Source organism: Nyctereutes procyonoides, unplaced genomic scaffold (genome assembly GCF_905146905.1).
Source record: "Nyctereutes procyonoides isolate TBG_1078 unplaced genomic scaffold, NYPRO_anot_genome, whole genome shotgun sequence".
Taxonomy (NCBI): domain Eukaryota; kingdom Metazoa; phylum Chordata; class Mammalia; order Carnivora; family Canidae; genus Nyctereutes; species Nyctereutes procyonoides.
This window is the reverse complement of record NW_026575133.1, coordinates 203,659-209,658: the sequence shown is the minus strand read 5'-3', so window position 1 is coordinate 209,658 and position 6,000 is coordinate 203,659.

The window sequence follows — 6,000 nt, the reverse complement described above, 5'->3', positions numbered from 1 at the left end:
CCTACTTCCTACAAAGTCTTTTCTTGCACGGTGGGCAGAATGCCCGAGTATGGCTGTCCTGGGCTGGCTTGGAGTGGCATGCCCATCCCTGCGATCTGGACTGAGACTGGTGGCAGGTTCCACAGAGAAAACTCAGAGACCTGAGACCAAAGACAGAGGAAGCGAGGCTGGGGAGGCTAACAATAGGGGTCCACAGCAGGGTCCAGCGTGTGAGTGGGCATCCATTGCTCTGACATCATGAAGCCCATGAATGGCCTGGGAGAGCTGGACTCTACTTGTGCTTCTGCCACTAACTAGCTGCGTTACCTTACGACCTCACCATTGACAGCCTCACTTTTCCCGTTTGCAAATAAAAATAGTAATACGTCAGGGCTCTTGGGTGGCTCAGTCGGTTAAGCGTCTGCCTTCAGCTCAGGTGATGATCACGGGGTTCTGGGATCGAGTCCCGCATCCGGCTCCCTGCTCAGCAAGAAATGGGCTTCTCCCTCTGCCCTTCCCCGCTGCTCATGATCTCTCTCTCTCTCTCATTCAATTAAGTAAATAAAATATACATATCCAACTTCCCTCACTGGATTGTTGTGCATATTAAGTCAGACCTTGAATTAAAAAGCATTTCAAAGAGTTAAGCAGAAGGTATCATATTATTCTTGTGTATATCTTCCAACTGGTATGTTGGAATTAACTCACAACCCTCTATATTTTCCTAACTCCCTTTTTTATTTTCCTTTCTAAAAACGTATTGCAAAGTAACATATACTATAAGCAGTTTTAAAATATAGAGAAGAAAAAATAAGATTTTTTTATTTTTATTTTTTTTCATGTATTCATGATAGACATAGAGAGAGAGAGAGGCAGAGACACAGGCAGAGGGAGAAGCAGGCTCCATGCACCGGGAGCCCGATGTGGGATTTTTTTTTTTTAATTTTTATTTATTTATTTATTTATGATAGGCACACAGTGTGAGAGAGAGAGAGAGAGGCAGAGACACAGGCAGAGGGAGAAGCAGGCTCCATGCACTGGGAGCCTGACGTGGGATTTGATCCCGGGTCTCCAGGATCGCGCCCTGGGCCAAAGGCAGGCGCCAAACCGCTGAGCCACTCAGGGATCCCCCAAGAGAAGAAAAAATAAAGGTAAAATGATTTATGATCCCACTGTCCTTAAATAACATTTTGGTATTATATCTTTTTTTTCCCATGTGCTTGGACACATGTATGTTTTATTAAAATAAAAGTGGCATACTACTCTTTTAAAACCTGCTTTTCACCATAAATATGTTGCACACATTTTATGTAGCATCAAATATTTTCCTACAACATCAGTTTAATGGCAAAATGGCCTTCATTGTTTAATAAAACCCCTCTGATTAGACATTTGGATTATTTCTAATTGTTCCCTATTAGCAAAAATACTATAGGACACATCCTAATAACAAAATACTTATCCAAATATTCATGATTATTTCCTAAGAAACTTTTCTAGATGTGGAATTTCTGGGTCAAAGATTTTGCAGCATTCTAAGGCTTTTGGAATCTATTGTATGTTCAGAAATATTGCACCAAATTATGCTCCCGTGAATAGGAGATATGTGTCCATTCCTGCATCAGCTATTATCATGTTGTCATGTTTTAAAACTCTCATAACTTTGAGGGGTGCCTGAGTGGCTCAGTCTGTTAAGTGTCTGCCTTCAGCACAGGTCATGATCTCAGGGTCCTGGAAGGGAACCCCACGTCTGCTTCTTCCTCTCTCTTTGCCTCTCCCCTTGCTTGTGTCTTCTCTCTCTCAATTAAATGAATAAAATCTTAAAAAGAAAAACCTCTTACACCTTTGATATCTTTTCTTGTTTTGGATTTAGATCCATGATTACTTCCCCTTGATTACTTTGTGCTGATGAAACTTCAGAAGACCAAAGTTCACACCCACACTTAGAAGCTGTGTGACTTCTGGTAAATTAATTTCACTAAGCAACAGTGTCCACGTCTATAAGATAGAGATCTAGTCCTGCCCCTGGCCTGCTTGCCTTATAGGCTATGAAAGATCAAACAAGAAATGGATGTGAAAGTCCTTTCTAAGAATTCAGCTCCTGCACAGCTGCCCAGGAGGCTTCACATTTGTTCACTATGGTGGTCAGTCTGCCAGGTGGCCCCAGTGAAGGATGCTTCCTGACACTCACTCCCTAGTGTGTAGGCCTTTCCCCCTTGAAGCTAGGCTGGTCCTATGCCCCATTTCTAAGTAGTAGATGCACTAGAAGTGACACTGTGTGACTTCTGAAGCTGGCCACAAGATTATCTGAAATCATAAAAGAGATTCCAAGAGAAAACCACCCATCTGGCCCTGTCAATCTACAAAACTAGGAAAGGGAGTAATATATTTTTGTTTTAAGCCACTAGGTTTGGGGCTGTGTTGTCACACAATAATGGATGAGCAAAACATCTGCCAAATTTTCTTCTAGTACCTTGATTCTGGAGGAGTCTAAAGTTTAATTGTTAAAAGGTATTGTCTTTGGAACCAGACAAACTGGTTCTCAATCTTTGTCACCAGATGATGCATCTACATCATCTCAAGGAAATTATTAAACTCTCTCGGCCTTACTATACCAATCAGCAAAACGGGCACAATAACAGTACCTGCATCATGACACTGTTGAGATGATCAGATCAGATAATGCACATAAAGTCCTTAGCACAATAAGTCCTGACACACAGTCCTTATACATTTCAACCATAGTGATGGTGATAATCCCTGCTGATGAAGCGCCTGCCTTATTTAGCTTCCTTAATTAAATTTCTTAAATTGTATATATCAAACTACCTAATATTTTTAGCCCCTCCTCAACCAACATCCCTGTGACGTCTTCTCCAAGCATGCAAGGGATTTTCAACACTTCCAACCTTGGAGATGTAGTGCGGGTTCAAGTGGCCAGGCCAGACTGAAGGTATTCTAAAAGTCAGTTTCCTTAAAGAAATGTTTTATGTTCGTTGATGTCATTGATCAAATATTTACTTGATTTATAGCCACATTCTTGAAGTCGGCTATATAGTCTCTTTCGCGCCCATGTTTGTTTAAAGGGCTGAATCATACTGCTTGTTCCTCAGTGATTCTCCCGGAAATTCTAAAGCTTAGGTATTTAGGTATAAACCAAGTGCTTCTTAAAGACAGTCAAATGGTTGCTATCATTGTTTCTAAAAGACCCTCATTCACTTGTTCTAAAGACATCTATTGAGTATCTACCATGTGCCAGACCTTAGTCTGGGCATGAGCAATGGGGAGGGAAGACCATCCAACCTCTGAACTTAAGAAGCTTACAGTTGGTTGGGGGTGGAATGGATGGAGAGAGAGAGTGACAGGCCAAGTAGAAGGTTATCATAATACTGAGAGAAAAAGGCAATGGAAGAGAGAAGCATAAGAATCATGGAAGCCCAGAGAATATTCCCTGTTGTGTCTTTAACCAGACCTCCCAGCTTGGGGACAGAGCATTTGGACATAAGACCTGGTGGCAGATTCCAACCCAGCAGCTATTCCCAAGCCCCTACTTCTCTGACATCTGGGATGGCCTTCAGTGGAACACAGTGCTCTGTGTTCTTCACACTGTTTCTTTTGTCCTTCCCAGCCACCTTGCAGGAGGTGGGCCACCTCACTGAGTTCAACCAATAGAGATGTGAACAGAGTCGGTTACAGTTTTATGCAATCAGGAGCCAGTACCCTCTCCTTCCTCCCTCTTTCCCTGCCGCGGTGACCTTAGAGGTCTCATGGTCCCAGGGAGATAGCTACAAGATAAAGGAGGGCCACCAGCTCACAAAAATCATGAAGAGAAAAAGAAATAAACCTATATTGTGTTAAGCCGCTGAGATTTCTGCAGGGTTATTTAAAAACACCAAAGCTTAGCCCAGCCCATTCTAATACACTATGTAATTAATTCCATGCTGGTTAATGCGACGTGGGAAAGTGTCCTATGCAGTTTCTGGATGGATATTTTCCTAAAACATTTCATTTTATTGGGAAAAGGGGATAGGCATAAAGGAATTCTCATTCATTATCTGGGTTAGCTAGTTGTCTGCTTCTTGGTTTTTGAAAAAATGTCTCATTAGACTCATTAGACACACTAAACACACATTAGATAGTGATGTTTGGAACTGCAGCAGCCATTTTGTGAGCATGAGGATGAGAAACCAAAGGGATTACAGAGATGACAGGCTAGAGCCTTAATATTGTGAAACTGGGATTGTCTGATTCTATACTTCTTTTTAACAAACCAGAAATGTCTCCATGGTGTCAGCCTTTTCTATTATAAATATCCCCCACTTTTTGAAAGTTCATGTTACAGCCTCTGTGCTTTCATAAAAGACCAACATTAGTACCTGTTTTCGATGACTGAAAGAAAGCCCTTATAGCGGCAGTGCACCCCCTGAACAGTGAGAGGTGGCACTGCCAAGCTCCTTCCTCAGAAACTACACTCAGCATCTCAGCATCAGCTTGTCAAAACGTTGTGTCTGGGAACCATCTGTGCTTTGTCTCAATTTATTTAGTGTATCAATTAGCAAGAGGTGTCCTAAGGTATCAGAAAAGTCTAAGAAAGGTTACTTTTGGGGTCTAAGAACCCTCAAAAAAATTTTTTTCCCACGTAAGTTAATAGTAATTGCTTCTTCACTTTACACCATTTCAGCTTAGGAAAGGTTACATAGGACCACTCTACTTTTGGACACTGGGGGGAGATTTGTGTTTGCATCTGAGGGTATCTGTACTGTTAACGAGTTGCAAATGAAGATGAGGAGTTGGTTATAATGGACGAGTAAAAGGAAAGGAGGTTCTGGTGGGAGGGGTGGGTAGGGAATGTCACTTTCATCTCCTGTCTTCTCTTTCTCTCTGTCCACACTACAATCATTGCTAAAAGATAAAAAAAATAATCCTGGATGGTCTTTCTCCATCTGTAATGTGCTTTTGTGTACATTTTCTAGCTTTAAGATGATAGAGTGGCAGCATTTCGTCGAGGGTAAGAGCACAGTCTCTAGAGATAGACACACTCAGGTTTTAGTACTGGCCCTGCCACTCTTGTTGCTGTGTGATCTCGGACAAGTGACTTAAGCTCTCTAGACCACAGCTCCCCATCTGAAGCGATTATAGAAACTCCCATGTATATAGTGTTACTGTGAGGACAAAATGACAGGATGCATATGCAGTTTTTAGCATATTGCTTGGGACACTAAACACACTTACTGCACAGGATTCCCTAAAATAAATCGGACTCTGGTTTCGATGACATCCTAGGAAGATAGCCGGGGCAGGCACTGACATTCCTAATGCAATGCTCAGGAAGCTAGTAAGGAGGTGGGAGGTTAAGGACTTGCCCCAAGTCAGAGCCAGATTTTCATCCCAGGTCTGGTGGTTCCCATGTTAGGGCTCTTTCCAGATTAATAGGCTTCCTTGAAATTGCCCAGGAAGTAAAACAAAATAGTTTACATTTTGAGATGCTTCATTTTTCATTTCCATAAAATTCACTCTTTCAAGGGAAGGGAATTTTTACTGTAGTGTATGTGCAAATGTGATTATTAAATGTATTTTGAGAATAATAGGGGCACCTGGATGGCCCAGTGGTTAAGTGTCTGCCTTCAGCTCAGGTCATGATCCCAGGGTCCTGGGATTGAGTCCCCCATCGGGCTCCCTGCAGGGAACCTGCTTCTCACTCTGTCTGTGTCTCTGCCTCTCTCTGTGTGTCTCTCATGAATAAATAAATAAACTCTTTAAAAAAATGTACTCTGGAAGCTATTTTTCATCCTCCAGTATCAGCTTGCCCACCACTTACCTCCACCTTATAAAAATCCAGTGAAAATGCACACCTTCATAGTCTATGCAAGGTGGCCTGGATGCTGTCTGCAGTATCTGTGAATCAACCAGCAAAGCTGACCTTTTTCTAAGCCTTTTTCTTCTCCTTCATGAAAACCTCTATTGATTACATCTCCTTCGGTCTTTTAGCATTCAAAACCGTCTGCTTCCTGTGTCTTTGCG